The sequence below is a fragment of the Aquila chrysaetos genome, chromosome 20 (assembly GCF_900496995.4).
Source record: "Aquila chrysaetos chrysaetos chromosome 20, bAquChr1.4, whole genome shotgun sequence".
Lineage (NCBI taxonomy): Eukaryota > Metazoa > Chordata > Aves > Accipitriformes > Accipitridae > Aquila > Aquila chrysaetos.
Window position 1 is genome coordinate 20,681,967 of NC_044023.1, and position 16,645 is coordinate 20,698,611.

The 16,645-nt window shown below is 38.9% G+C and overlaps 1 long non-coding RNA gene across 3 annotated transcripts in view; it reads left to right on the forward strand.

Annotated features, from left to right (window-relative positions):
- LOC115353813 overlaps positions 1-16,645 on the forward strand; it is a 217,389-nt gene that overhangs the window by 2,078 nt on the left and 198,666 nt on the right. For all 3 annotated transcript variants that reach the window (XR_005930957.1, XR_005930958.1, XR_003927708.2), the window contains exons 2-3: positions 15-142; positions 6,733-6,811. This is a non-coding gene — a long non-coding RNA (uncharacterized LOC115353813). The remainder of the gene's footprint in view (positions 1-14; positions 143-6,732; positions 6,812-16,645) is intronic.

Consider the following 16,645-nt stretch of genomic DNA (forward strand, 5'->3'; position numbering starts at 1 on the left):
CTCTGCCTCCTCAGGATTCCTCTTCTCACCAGTGTCTCTTACCATTTCCCTTGCTGCAACGCTGCATCTCTTTCCTCCCTCCAACCACCCGGACCACCAGCCGCACACTCCACTGATTCTCCATGCTTCATCTGTAATGTCGGTACGCTTCACTAGTAGGACACCGTTGTTTTGCAGTTTGTCACAAAAGCTTGGATAGCTGTTACTAATCACGGCATCTATTCTTTTCCATGGGCATTTTATCTGAAATAAAACTTCAGATTACGTGGTCTGGGGATGCATATAGTACGAATGAGCGACTTGAGCATTGGTGTTCATGCTGTATCAGACCTTGTCTGGTGGGGAAATCCATCAGTGCAACTATTTCTGAATAGGCTGTTTTAAGATAACTGCTCTAAATTCATGCCCCGTGTGACCGCCGTCTTACGACCTTCTTTACATGAGTTTATAAATTGCCTCATGCATTCAGGATGGTTGTAAATAGAAATAGAAATACATGACTTCCTTCCACGATAGCCGTAGCAGTTTTGGTTTAGTATTTCAAAGTTGTCGCTACAGGATGCTTGAGGCCATTCCTGTTGAAGCCAAAGGCAGAGCTCTCATTGATTCCAGCGAGAATGACGTCAGTACCAGGTTCCTTAGGCTATTTGAAACTATACAAATATTTGGATGGAAAATATGGGCAAGAACTTGAATAACGTTTTCATTTGGAGTCATGGCTGGGCAGATGGTGTGCTGAATTCTGTGATATACTTTAATGTGACATTTATGTAGGAATAGATACCTTATTTACAAATTAAAACTTTTGAAGGCCAGTGCAGTCTAGCATTGAGACTACAGTTTGGACTGCTGACAGGGAATTGAAGTTCCCCTCTCCCTGCTGCCGTCATCCGCGAGAGAAGGCACAAACGGAGCTTTCCTTACTAGAGACACTTACGTTTCAGTTCTCCCTTGAAAAAAAAATGTTTAACAAGCAGCCTCTCAACATGAGCCTTTAATGTTATTTTCAAAGGCTGAGGTTTGAAACTGAAAAGAGGTTTGGTTTCCACTGTATTGCCACCAGGGCTGAAATTACCTTGCTACAGCTAAGGAAGGTCATATTTATTTAGTCAGTTCTCTCATCATCAGAGGTAGCGCACTGGGGTGGGACCATTACTGAACCATTAGGGCTCTGTCATTTGGTTTTGCTATCCTGTCATAAGAAGGGTGAGGGCATGGAAGTTTGTACTTTGGGATGCAGCACATCACAACGCCAACTCTCAAAGGTCTGCAAAACTAAGGTTTTTGCAGCAGGTTTCATTCAGTCTGTTGTTTTTTTTTTTCCTGCTGCTGTGAAGTTTCCAGTCTCACAGAAAATCAAATGCAATTTGATTGGAAGTACTTATTCGTCTTCGTTTGCCTTTTGTTCATAAAGGTTAGCATCATTTTACACTTGATGATGGGATCTTTGCAAGAAACCTGGTTTTTTTTTTTACATCAGTTTGCCTTTAAAAAAGTAGAAACCATTAGGTAATGCAGAGAGAGAGTCGAATCCCTCTCTCTGGCAATCATCTGTGTCATTCTTCTGCCTTATTTGACTCTGATGAAACCCCTAAGGTTAATAGGGCATGTCCAATGTAACACGGTCTTCCTCATGCACTTAGTTCATGCGCCTTTTTAAGCCTTGTGAGCCTTAGTTGGAGCCTTTTGGAAACTGAAACTCACAGTGGTCCTGGGCATATTTAAAATACATTTAATGTATTTAGAATATGTGCAGTATAATTAAAATGTATTTAAAATGTCAAGATCTTCTCAACATTCTGTTCATTGCCAAGCACTGAAGCACTGTACAGAGTTATAAATTTGAAACATTCTGTATTCTATGACATTTTATGACCTTTCTCGTACGATGTATGTTTTACGTGTTTATCTATCTGTGTAGCTCCTATCATTAAAATTCAAGTAAACTTGCCTCAATCCTTTATTTTTACTGCTGGTAGAAATATAAGTTTGCATTAATAGAAGATGCACAGAAGAGCTGATGAATGTGGACCAAAGAAAATCTCAGTCTTGTAATGGTAGAGTGTAGTCCGTATCAACCACAGTAGAGGTGGTTCATAATGATAATGGTTTATATGACATTTATATTAAGTATTTTGCAAAAGGCTGGACTCTGTCTTGGCAGTTGAGCTAGGATTTCAGGATTTTACGTAGACGAGTAGAAGGTCGATACAATATTAAAATGGATGCTTAGAAGTAAATTATGTATTAGCAACAGAACAAGCTGCATCAAAAATCCGAATCAAATCCCTCTGTTCCAGAAGAAACATTTAAGCAAGAAGATAGCATGTGAGCATCCTTTCTTGACGTTCCGTACATATTTTTGTGTAGTTGCTTAAGATCTATTTCACTGTCTCAGAAATCTAGCTGTTTTCAGACACATACTTGAAGGACTGGCATCATTTGAGCCTATTTCATAACTGGCTTCCTTCTCCTCATCTCTTTACATAACTAAAGTCATAGTAGAGTTTGTATTTTATTTATGAATAATTGAGAGGCAAGGTCCACAAGAATTTTGGCTATAAGTATACATTCCTATATTAATATGGATAGAGAAACATATAAAATAATACTCTTACTTCTGGGGCTTTTTAGGAAATTTGATCAGTCAGCCGTGTTGAGCGCTCTTTGTCTGAATAGTTACATTAATTCACCACTACAATATCTGAGAGTCTTGAAGTTATTTATTATACATTTTATTATGAACAATCCTCTTTGTGCTAGGGGAGAATTAGCCATGTTTTAAGACTGGGCTTAATGAAGTGTGGGATAATAGAAGTGCCCATTGTAATTCAGTAAGTCTTTAGCTGAGTGCTAGAAATTGAATTCTGCTTTTCCTGAGCTGTTCTTCACTTGATATTGGACCCAGTTTTGCGAGCAGTTGCTTTTTATGAGTAAGTCTGTGATATGTGTACAAGACTGAGGGCCAGACCTGACCACTGCTTGCCTGAAACTACACAAGGATTCCAAATTTCAGTGGAGGCTACATCCCAGAAAGCATTCAGTATCCAGTCCAATGGCCACAAATGCTGCATCTTTGAATATCCTCAGCAATACAAAAATGTGCAGTAGGTATGAAATTATGATGTAGACACCACATTCTGTACTATATAATTTCTTTGTCTTTTCTTCCCTTATTTAAACAATTTAGACAGAGAGAACTGACATTATATATGCCTAATTCCCTTTCACACATCTTACACGTTGTAAGTAATAATAGTGTTTAAATCCAGACTGTAATTAACTCAATGGTAATGGGTGGGACATAAAATGCAAGCCATAATTTAGAGGCATATTCTGTAGGAGTTTGTACAATGAATTCAGTAATAGTGGAGGTCAGTCCACGTCTCAGAGAAGAGAGGGTGCTCAGTGAAGACAAATTGCTGAGCATCTTTTCCCCATTTTCCATGCACATGGATGTTGCAGACCTGTCAGACAGTACTCACACATGCGGCATTTTGCATGGGTAGGTGTGTTTGGGATTGTATTTAGCTGACAAATCTGAGAGCCTTTGGATTGTCCTTAATTGACAGTCTGGCCCCCTGAAAAAGAGGTGAAGCTGTATTTATCCATGACTGTGTGTTCACATGGAGGCATCTCCAAAAGTCTTTAAGGCCAACCCTTTTCTCTTAAAATGTGAAAAATAGTCCTGTTTTCAAGAACAGGAATGGAAATTAATTCACTTTTCGTACTGGCAGGACAATCATGAATAATGTGGAATGTTCCATTTTTTCCACATCAGCAACTCTGCTTTATCTCAGGATGCTTTTGTACCATTTCCAAAATAAACAGTTCTTAATACTTGCACAAGGTGTATTTGGCAAGCAGGCTTTTGTGATCATCCACTATTTCTTAGGTAAACAGTTGCCCTGCTTATGTATTTACAGCACCATTTACATTTTTACAAACTAAGGAAAAATTCCCTTTTAAAACATATGTCTTAGTTCAAAACCAGAAGCCTTATGGAAAGCCCAGTCTGTTAAGTAAAAAATACTTAAATTCTGGGTCAGCTGAGCCCCAGGATAGAAAAGCAAAAAAAAGGTTAGGAGAATGCTATCTTGCCTGATGAGTACTACAGCAGGATATTGTAGAGACCACAGCTATATATGGGTTCAGGGAGGGCGTAAAGCATCTTTGGATGGTAAGTCCAGCTGTTGCTACTGACCTCTGTCTCTAGAAGTTTCTAAATTACTGATTGCCAGAAGCCAGGAGAGAATCGCTGCAAACAGACCAGGCCATTATCTGTGCAAGATGAGTATCCCCACCTGATTGCTCTTAGAGACAGGATTCTGGCTTGATGACCTTTAATGTGATCCCAGTTGAGCTTTTGGCTTTTTTTTTTTTTTTTTTTTGGATAGTCAAGGTATTTTGGAAAATGCTAGTGGCTTAAGGAAGCCTTTTTATTTCAGTGCTCTTGGATTTTCTGTGGAATTTCTATTGCCTTAAAACACAAGTTTTTAAAAAGGAGGTTCTAGTACTTAGAAATAGTAAGCACAGATTTCAAAGATTTATTTCCTTATTTCTTGTTGGGAAAGGAGTTGGGATAAAGTGAAGCCATGGGTAGAAGAGGTGTAACAGGCCTTTGTGAAGTTAAAGTAGGGACATGACAAAATTTGCCTGCTGAAAAGAAGCAAATATGGTGAGTGTCTGGAATGTGCCACTTGAAAAAAGTTGTGTGCAGTTTTAGAAAATTAATAATAATTTATGTATGTGATTTAAAATACTGTAATAAAAGTAAATTTAATCCTTTTTAAAATGAACTTTTTATGATCAGGCTAGGATAAGCATCAAACTGGGTATGCAGGTTGAAAATGTTTTGCTGCTGTCTGGATTTTGATCAGAAAGTTTGAGAACTGCTCTTTAGTCTGTGTGCTCTTCATTCAACTCTGGGAGCTGAACGAGAGCTCGAAAAAGTTGTATACTTCAAGTGTTCAAAGATTTAATACAGGAGGATTTTACAGCAGCGTTCTGCTTGGTGTATTGCAACTGTTTGTCCCAGCCTATACAGAGATGTGCAATAACATCACAGTGACATTTTTGAGAAATAGTGAGTTTGAAAGATCACAGATTCTACAGGTGATAGAAACTAAAGATGTCTGTAGGAAACATCCCACATCAGAAAACCTGAAGTGTGCATGCAGCTAGAGATCTCATCCCAAACCCCTAATGTTTCTATTTCAGGGACCTTAAATCAGTGACATTCTTGCCAGGGGAGTGCTAGAATCAGGGAACTGTTAAGCCAGTGTGGAAACCTCTTGGTGCAAGTTCAAGTTTTGATTAATATTAATGCTCAAAGGTCTTAAGAATTTAGTCCCCATTTAATTAGACAGTCAGTGGATTAATAAGTCATATGCTAAGAAGGTTACCCTAGGTCAAGCCATTGTTTTTCTCATTAATATGCATCAATATTTACTCTTAATTCAAAATGGTGCAAGTGATGGGAGTTGTGTGTATTCTGGAGATCAGTCACTCAATTCAGAAAAAGAAAGAAGGTACATGCTAGCTATTAAACAAACCCAGTTTTGCTGTTAAGAGACAAAAGGTACCATTTCTTAAACATGAGGAGGTTTGGGGTTTTTTTCTCCCAAAAAAAACCCCAAAACCCACACTTGAAGGTATGAAGACTCTTCCTTTTTTGCATGAGCAGAGTCCTTTGGGAGCTCTAAATTTCTTCAGGAGTCATGGCTGAGTGGGTACAGAGACCCCCAAGGCCTCTCCACTATGGCTGTTTTATGTAACTTTCTAATTGTGCAATGATGTGGAGTGTCAGGAGCTTTTAAAAACTGTATTTGTGCTCAGAACACCATAGAACTTGAGTGTAGTCCTACTGCGCAAGATGCTGCGCCAGATCCATTCAAATTACATTGTTAAATATTAATATTCATAGCTATCTTGCACTAATGAAAACCATTTTGTGTAGCTCTCATAACTGTTTCAGTTTTAGCCTTATTTTTGTTTTTCAAATGTTTTGATCTAGGCAGCTTCCAGCTCCTTTCTTTTCTTTTTTTCTTTGTGGTTTTGCAATATTAAGTATGCCCTGAAATTTCATTAACATTTTAGACATTTAGTTTGAAAGTATAGTTGGTGTTTCTAGGATCTTTTCTGAACTTTGACAAAGGTTCCAAAATGAAGAAAAGTCGTATCTTTTTATTTTGGCAGTCTCTGCTACTTTTGTCAGTGACAGAATGTGAGCCTCTTGGCAAAACAGTTTTTAATATAAATACTAGATGTGACTGAAAAAATAAAAGCAGAATTTTCTGAAAACCCCTTGAAATGTCAAATTTGTTGTCACTGTAAAAAGTTAGAAACAGGTCATTATGAGGAAGTATTGTCCACAGTTTTTTTTACAATTTCTAAATGCAAAATGTAAATTTTCTGTACATTTTTTCTTAAAATTGTATTGAAATAGATGCTTACATTTTTTATTTCTGAAATAACTAGTTTTAGAAAAGAAAATATTTTGTTAACTAGGATGCTACATAAAAATGCAAGGAAAATGTGTTGTCGGAAAAATTAGCAAAGTGATGATAATAATACAGCTAATGCTATATTTTAATTAAAAACAAAACAAGGACAATTTTCAAGGACATTAATATAAAAATGGTCTTAACGTTTGCAATCAGGCCTAGTAATATAACGGATGAGTCCCCAGGAGCATGAAGGAGACTGTTTCTTATTTGTTTGGGTTTTTAGGACTTACTAACGAGGCTGAAACTTCAGATTTCGGAGCAGAGAAGATGGTTTGGAGCAGAGGACCGGCGTGGATATCCAAGTAAGTCACGTTTGAAATGAGGACTGTGCTCCACATTCAGCATATGGCTAATTTTCCCTCTCCAGGGCATACGTCTGTGAGTAGGATTGGCAGCTTTGATAATGAGGGGGATGGAGATGGGGATGGAGATTTCTGTCCTAGGAAATGCTGTGGGTGTCATATAGAAAAGAGAAGGAAACAAACGGAGGCTCCAGAGGGAGCGGTTGACATCCTCCAGGAGGTGAGGAGACTGCGGTGGAGAGCGAAGCTGGTCCCATGTGGGAGCCGTGATGTGTTTGTGGCCTCGGAGATCTGTATTTGTATCTGCGTTAAATGGTTTCAGGGACAGCCACAAGGTCACAAACTCCACTATTTTAAGGTCACTCTTTCTCACTTGTTTTTCATACTTTTACTAGTTAATGTCCTACACACTTTGTTCCCAAACCTAGTGTATACATAAAGGAGTACAGACATGTGCAGGGTCTGAAGTAGGGTAAGGTGACTAACAGCTATCGACAGCCCGTCCAGACACATGTCAGAAACAGAGCTGAGGTCCATGAACTAAACATGCCAGTCTCCCAGGTCCGCTGTGTGGCTCCTTTGGACCAAGCCTTCCCCCAGGAAAAGAGTTGGGAGAGGGGCAGGAATCCTTTTAATGTCATCCCCCTATTTTTGCCAAAAAATGTGTTGATGTGGCTAGCTCCAGAATTAATCAGAATTGCTCCAGTTTTATACCTCTCTATGCAAATTTCCGTTGACATTGCAATGGGAATAAAATTTTGAAAATGGTCTGAACAGCAGTTCCACGGGTATTGCTTCTCTTCTCCCTTCTCTTTCACTGCAGCTCATCTTTTTCACCATGCAGCTAAACTAGGAGGCTGAAAGCTTAGCAATTTATTTAGGATCAAGGCTTTCTCCCAAACTGCAAAGCAGAGTATCCTGCTAAACATCAGGAGAAGATCTGGCTAGTAACTAGTACAGAGTGTTATATGATTGGTAACAAATCCCTTTCTGTAGCTGTTTGCTGCTGCAGGCTATTTTAGGAGGATGATTGTTTTCAATATAATGGCTTACACTGTATGTTTGTACGTTGCTTTATAACAATGAGGACATGATGAGATTGCTCCCATACCTACTCTTCGTGTTCTGCTAATTAATTTTCCATTAGACAGCATTTATAAAGGCTACAACAAGATTTTTCCATACTCTAGGTAAAATAACTGCTCTTTGTAAAGGACCTTGTGCCATAAAGTCAGGGAGACTTCACCTATGCTACTTCAGGCCAATGCAAAACCTTCTTACCATTTGCGAACTATGACTGTGACTGCACCCAGCGTCCTGCATGTTCAAAAATTTGCTGCAAGGACCTTCTGGACATTTGCTACTTCAACAGCTGTATACTGGGGATGGGAGGTGCTTTTCCTACCCAGTCTGTTGTTTGATCATCAGAACTGTAGCTAAGAGACATTGTGGGAAGAGCAGACTGGTTCTGTCTCCCTGAGACGTGTTTAGATAAGATCCTGGTTGCTCTGCATTGTGTTTCTGGCTATACGCAGTCAGAGTGGATGTGCACTGCTACAGCCTCAAGTAGCTGAAGCTCCAAAGCCTCTCCCTTTAGCCCAGTCTCTGAAGACTGATTTATTTGGTTCCGAAGGCAGGTATTACCTAAAGATGTGGTTGTTACTCTGCAATAGCTTTATGCCTTCCAATACTTTTTTTCGTTAGCCACTATGGAAATTGACTTCCCCCCCCCCCCCCCCCGCAATGCAAAGAGAAATTCAGTAATGTTTGTAGAGCAAGCTGGGCTGACTGGTGAAAAATCATGAAAAAATCATGGTATAAGTAGTTGGTTTATAGATTATTGAAGCCCGATGAAGTGGGCTCTAGTGACTGATTTAAGTCATTGAATAACAAGATAGAAAGTAATGGAAAAAGCCAAAGGTAGCAGCCTTGATGGTAGAGTTAAATGATTCATCTGACTATAGCTATTCTAAAGGCAAAGGTTAGTGTACTGAACTGGTGTTAGGAATTATTTCAGGAAGCATGCAAAGCTCTTTCAAGTTGCCGAAATTTAAGTTGTACATTTGCCATTCCTTTAGTATTTGCCTCAGTTATCATATAAAAGTACGGTATTGACCTCTACTGTGTAACGTTAACACATATGCAATTATCAGGAGTTTATTGAAGATAAACAGAGTGAAATAGGGTGGCACCATTCAGGCCAATGGCAAAAGTAAGGGTAAAACTGTAGGTAATAAATGGTAAGGTCATAGTTTTTGGTTTTTGGGTTTTTTTGGGTTTTGGTTTTTTTTTATATAGTCAAATGCTATGATTCATACTTTCATATTTTCCAAACATTTGGAGATCATTCATTCTTGTCTAGCAGATCCTAACTGCTAAATTACCTGTGATGTAGACAACAGTGTTACAGCTAGCAGTAATTTGGGCGTATATGTGTAAAACCCATTTTTCTCCTTTTTGAACTGACGCCTGCCTTCCTTTACTTTCCTATATAGCCTGCTTGTCGTATGCTTTTTCATACTGCCCATGTCAGTTCTCTCCCTGTTGCTCTTCTTTTATTTATTCTTTCATTTCTCCACTCATTTCCTTGTCCTCTCCTTATTTTCTCATCTCACACTGCCTACCAGTGTGACTACCATTCTGTATCTTTCCAACCCACTGCATCTGGTTTTACTTGGCTGTCCTTGGCAGGCCTTTTATATTGCTCAAGGGGTTGGCTTCTTACTGGAATATACACCCTTCTGGGGCCTTGGCTGGTAAATGTTAATGCTCAAACTGTGTCTGCACGCTGTTGGTGGCATTTTGCAGAAGTTCTTGGTCTCTGGAATCAAGTCTGTCACGAGGACAAAGACTATGTCTGTTCTCAAACACTGCACAAGAGGGCAACATCAAAGTGACCTGGAAAAAAGTATAGCAGAGGAGGCTGCAAGATATGATCTACATAACTTTAAAAGTCATGAACCTATGGAGAGAACTTTAAAATAGTAAAGTGGAAGGGGTGGAGGCGGGTCATGTGTTGGGGAAGCTGCTTCTCTTTGGTTGGAAAGACTGTCCCACATGGGGCAGGACAAGGGGAGAGGGATGTATAATGCTACTTAAAATATCTGTGAAGAAGAAATACATCTCAAGTGATAAGACTGAGAACTACAACTCTAGTGAATATATATTGTGTAAATGCCACTCAGTTCTGCACAACAGAATGCAAGCTGTTTTCGTTAAAACAGTGCATGCATTCTTGAAAATTCTGAATTAAGCTGAATGAAGTTAATGGATAGGTCAAGAGGGAGGAAGGTAGGAGACTGGCAGGTTTCTTGAAACGTGTGGATACATTGATGCCTCTCTCATCTGCTGCTGGAAGCTAGCAACTTGGTGGGAGTAGTAATGAAAGGAACTGATTATAGAAATAACACACAACTTTATTTCTTGCTAGGAAAGCGCAAGGCTCTGTTACACACAGTGTATTTCTGCTTTAGCATTGATTTATCTGCAGGATAAATTAGCTTCTTTCATTATTATTTGTTGTTGATTTTTTTCATATGGCTCTACTACTTGACTGTTATTTTCCCATAACATTTTCCCAGCATGCCTTCAGAAATATCAGAAAATGCTCACAAACACTCCAGAAAAGTGCCAACTAAATATTCCACAAAGTGCTTGCAGATCTTGTGCAATGTTTCCCCTGGTCTTTCCCAGCTGTTTTTTAACATTGATCTAATATTTCCCCCATGAGCAGTTAGCATTTTTGTGACATTAAACATAGTGGGGAGGTTGTGTTTCCACATATGAATAAAGTGACTGCTCTGATTTTTCGGAAGAAAATGAGTGTTCACTGTTCCTCTTCACCAAAAATTACTGCTCCAGAGTGCTTCTTAAGGATCTGGTTTCTTATGGTCTTTTGGGGTTGTCTGTGGCTTCTCCAAAGGAAATAAGGTACTTTTAGTATTACAATTCAGACTACTCAAAATACATAGCATATGACACTTTGGTTTTCTGCTGGCATCAATAGGCTTCAGATCAGGCTCTTAATATTCTACATAACGTTTAAACAGATTACCTGAAGTATTTTTTAATATACCTGTGTGCTAAAGAAGAGATATCTATGCCAGCTGTCTACAGCATGAGGGATTTAGGTTATATGGATGTACGGTCATGCAAACCTTACCTGTCTCACGAAACAGTTTGTATTCACTTCACCAACAGTTATTTTATCTTTTCTTTCCTATAAGCTGTTTTTAAACAGCATGACCCGAAGAAAGACTGACGAGACCTAATAAGCACAAGTTTTGTGCTGTTTGTTTAATGCTAATTGTTTCATTACGGGTCCGATCCTGAATTGTAGCATTGCAGTCATGAAACTCTTCACCTGTTTTTTTGAAACCTGTGACTTTGGGAAGCACAAGAATCATTATGCGGAATCAGGCCTCTGATTAGACTGATCAAATCTCAGTAATGCATAGTTGCTTTAGCAGGGCAGGCAAAACCCAAAGCTTGTTGTCTTTTGAGGACAAACAGTTGCGGAAGGTATTGCGGGTTCTTCAAATCCATTTCTCTGTGCATATAATTGGTAGAAATCAACCTGTACCATTTTTATAGAGCTAGTGGATGTCATAAAAATGTTCCAGGTAGATCTCAATATGGTCTTAATGCAACATTGAAAGGAACTGTCTCTTATCAGATATAATTAGCTCTTCCTGTTAGAATACTTCTACTTCACTCAAAAATGTCGCTTAGATTTGGACTACACACATGTGAAACTAGATAAAGCCATCTATAGACAGAGCATTCAGCACTCTGGTATCTGCTGAATGGCCACTTTTCATAAAACAGTTGAACAATGAGAGTTAAATGTCATCACAATATTTCATGTATTCAATGTATTGCCTATTAGGAACATTTTATGCCACTACTAAATTCTACATTAGACTTGCATTATTAAGTTCTGTGTTGGATTTCTAGGCAAATACGTATTAGTACAACACCACACTGTGCAGCAGAAGTTGCTCTATGCATACCCAATTGAAATTCATTCCTGATTTCCAAAGGCTTGGATACATCAGCACTCAATGTCAGACGACTGTGCTCAAGCAATCATCTACCACCAAAATGAGCAGGTTTCCCTTCAGATAACTAGTGAACTATTTTCTAGCTCATTTTCAACAATTCTGAGGTGGGGAGAAAGGGAAGTCTGATGCGTTGATGCTCATTGCAGGTTTTTGATGGAAATGCATATAAATACAGTAATATGTTCTTGCTATACAGAAGGCACATTTTAGGATTCATGAGTTTTTTAAATGATGAAGACATAAACAAAGGAAATTTTATTGACTCTGACCAAGACTTAGCAAATTAAAATGCTTGCTACTCTTACTGGTGTTAGTGGAAAGCTGCTGCTGCTCTTCACCCTCTTTCACTGTATTTCCTCTGCTGTTGCTTTTGACTGTAACAAGTTACCATGTTTATGGGTATTCTGAGGAGTATTATGTGAACTTCAGTTTACATTAGGGCTCAGTCCTATAGGCGTAAATACACTGATGGTTTTGCTTGTCCAAACGTCTTCTAGCTGTTTCTGAGGAGAAAACCGTACTACCTCTTTATCAGTCAAAACATCCAGAATATGGGAGATTTTGTAAATCCAGATTATGTTTTAGTAAGAATCTTGTCATACTCTAAGACACGTATTGTGGAAGTGCTTTTGTGACCATTTAGAGTGTTCCTTTTACCTGGGAACCCACTAATAAAATCAAGCTCCTTGGCAGACTTTATTGTTGCCTCTGGGTTTGTCATGTCACTGGTTCAGGTAGTATGCTTGATTTGCTATGTTATTTAACTTTGCTTCCAGCCACCAATATGTCCACTTTATCCGTCCTGAAGATAAGACCCTCTTCACTAGCAGAGTTACACAATTTGTGAAAACCTTTCCCTTGCAAAATGCAAACAAACAGGTGCTTGGTTCATTCAACAACATAGACGTCTGCTTAGAAGATGAGTCAGCTTCAGCCTATGCAGCATATATGGTATTGCACTTGTGCTTGGATGAAAAACAAGGTAAATAAGTCAGCCTTTTTTTCTATAACCTGGAATTGCAAGATTTTTCTTAAGTCATTTTTAGAGTGAAAAAGTATTGTATTGGAAAAGACATCAATGGCGCAGAACACATAAAAAGTCAAGTCACCACAGGCATTTTCAGCTATAACAGGTCCTTCTACAACTGACAGACCTGTTCAAAATTATAACAGAGGGATGTCTGACATTTTAAGATATAACTATTAGTTTCATATTTCATATGAAAATATTTCATATTTTCTTCTAAGAAATGCAAAATATTGAAAAATATAGAAAAGCATTATTATTATTGTTATTATTATTTCTAAAATGAGCAGCAGATCTTGGGTGTCAGCCCTCACAGATTTCAACTTCAGTGCCCAGCTCTTAACTAGAAAGCAGAATTTTGCGCAAGGTGATTGAAATGACTTTTCTGGAATCGCATGGCAGTTGAGTGGAACGGCTCAGTTAAGCCCCAAATTGTTCGTGTCTAGTCTTGTGCTTTAGCCATTTATCAATGTTATCCCTAACCTTATTGAGAAAATGTAGACCTAGTAGACAAAAACCATTAAAGGCAGAAAAGGTAGTGTAGACAGCACTTTTCTTGGTATCTTCTGCAACCTATGCTCGGAAACACCTGGTTTCAGGAACTGGCTCTAAAAACTGCCATTACTATTTTCAGCAACGGTAGCAGATGAGTGAACATGGAGGTTGATTTAATCTCTTATACCTTAGGTGCATCCTGTACCTCTAGAACAGGACTTGGGTGGTCATTCTGGGTAACAGTAATACATAGAAATGTTTCTGTATTAGTAAGAATATACATATAGGAGTTATAAGAAAAGTTCATACTATAAAAAGCATATGCTTGTAAAACAAGAATAAAGGCAGAAGAGAACAGAGTTAATAAACAGAGACTGAAAAATTACAAACTGTTGTAACTCTAATGCAGTACTTAAACAAAATGATAGGTCAGGGTGGAATCCCTGGCTGTAAGTAGTATCTGCAGACTCATACAAAATCTTTATGAAGCAGAATTCCTGTTGACTTAAAAAATGACTAGTACCCATTTATGCTCTGTTTTTGCAGTCTTTTTTTTTTTTTTAATGATTTGCTTATTTGTTTTCAGTACTGCTTAATTAGAGAGGAACCATAATAAGACAGGCTTCAAGGCTCAACTTTTGAGTTTCTTAAACCAATCTAGAGAGACCATTGCTCCAAATAAAACTAGCTGTATAAATATACCATTGTATAAATGTTTGAGACATACTATTGGACTGGAACAATATCCCAGACGTTACTTCTAAGATTTATTGTCTGGGAATCTGAATAATATTCTGTAGAATCTCTATTATCAGTATCAGGCCATGATCCGCTTTCCTTTAATTGGCTGGCGACATACGCTGTAGCATGTTATTCTTGCTATCTACTTAATCCTAGCGAGAATAAACTAGTCTCTGGAAACAGCAGTCTTATGAAAGAAAACATCAGACTTTATATAAACCAGACTTAAGGTTCATAGAGAGGGGTGCCCTTGTCCTCGCCAGACTAAGTAGTTGTTGCATGAATAACCCATGCTGGCATATGGAGCACCTTTGTTGTCTTTGTTCTGTGATGAACTGAAATGAGACGTCAAAGTTCATTTGTCTCCTGCTGTGCACACGCCAAGGAAAGAAGCACCTTTTTGTGCTACTGACAATATTTGAATGTCCCTGGGCTTTTAAGAAGCACAATGTATTCTGTGGCAGTCGCTGTGCATTTCTTGTTCAAGGTTGATTTAGTCCAGTTTAGTCTGCTGTTTGCATGTTTTGACTTTTTAATTTATTCATTGTGAACATACAGCTGAGAAAAAGATCCAGGTTGCAGATGACATTGGGATGCCTAAATAAGAAGACAAACTGTTCTGTACTGTCACAGGGCGATGGCAACTATGTGAGTTCACAGTTAGTTTTCACATTTCACATAAATGAGTTTACATTTAGATCCTTCCTTAGGGAACTGTTTGGCATCCTTGTGTAAACAACAAGGCCTTCCTTGCCCAGAATAGGCTTCTATCCCAGCCTCAGCTGGCATCTCACAAAATCTGCAGAAGTCCGAACCGTCCGTGTGAAGGACCTGCCTCCCCGTATAGCTCTGCTTTCCTTGCCTACAGCAGTGCAACTTTCCTGTCATTTATGCTGCTGCCACAACACCTGAAAGGTTGCAGTGCCAGGACTTCTCCAAAAGCGGTAGAGGAGTCCCTGTTATTCCCAGGCAGACTGCCATCTGGAGAGACCTTCAGGGTGGTGGAGAGCAGGCTGCAGCACATTGCAGCCCCTGCTGTCTTGTTAGCAGCAGGCAGCAGGACCGGGGCTGGGCGCACTGCAGCGCAGCCCCGTCCTCTGCCATCGCTTTGGCAATGAGCTGTGCGGGGCTAGTTGCCCTCGCAGGTACCGGGTGGCTGTATCTTCTCACTGCTTGTTAACCATGAATACATTGGAAACCGAAGGATGACTGGTCAGAGTCCCTCTAACTAGTTAAGCGATTTAGTTACTTAATAATTAACTGGCTAGACTTGCCTAAGGAAAAAACCTGTATGACTATTTTAACAGAAAAAAAAATACGGTTGCCAGGAAACAATAGTATTAGTTTGATGTGGGTTACCCTTAGCTGATGTATTTTAGTGGATTGAAAAGTGGAAGGCAGGTAGGAAGATAAAGAAAAGTAAGTTAGGACAGTTCACAGGGCACAAATTACGTTATTTCAGAATCAGCGCAGAAGTCTGTGAGTAGTTAGTCCTGTGTAATGCTTGCCACCAAAGGCTGGAGGAACCGTTCTACTTGTGAAATCCTAGGGCTTTTCACGTAAGGCCTAAGCAGGGCAGGACTTTGCACAATAGGTCTTGTTCTTAATACTAGTCAAATAAGAATTTTATGTGGCAAATGCAGAGTATTTTGATCTGGACTCAGAAACCATTTTGTTCATAGAACTAGATAGCAAGCCATGATAGACACCTCTTAAGTAACTCAGTAGAAAGTTCTCATTAAAACTTCTCCAAGAAATAATTTTTAACCGGACCTGCTTGTGGTTGCTAATGAACGCACCAGCTGTGCTTAGGTGTTTGTAATGCAGTTCAGGTCCTCCTTTTGCTAAAGGAAACAAATGCATTGTCATTTGTCAAAGGTTAACAGTCCACCTAACTGCTACTTCTGAGTGCACTCGTGGAGATATCCTGTGACTTGCAAAACACTTAGAAACCACATGGAATCGGGTTATCTTGTCCAGTGGTCACATACAAGCTTTGTGTAAATACACATGTATTCCTTCCTGAACTGTTGGCAGTGTGGTACGGAGTTACTTATAGTTGGGTTGAATGCTGTATCATTGTCCAAATAAGCGATTTGTTTGGAGTGGCAAAATCTTCCAAGGCAAAGTAATTTTCCATCTATTATTAGACCAACTGATTTAGTTAGAAAGAACACAAAGTTTTCTGGTGCTCAAGTCATTTTTTTATAAGATTTTGTGGGATTCTTAAGGGGTTCTTCAATGACTCAAAGAATGAATTACATGCTCCAAATTTGTGTATTTTTTCGCTGTATCATTTAGTCTACTGAACATTATTACATCCTATAGACCTTGCCTCCCTTCTGTTCTTGAAAACATTGCAATTTGAACTCATAAACCTTCACTTGGGAATTACAAAACCTCGCATTGCATATCTTATTCATTGAAGAATTTTAAAGGAATCCCTGGAGTCCTACTTGCCATGTTTTCATAATGTTTAAATCTGATTTGTTGTAAAATTCTCCATAG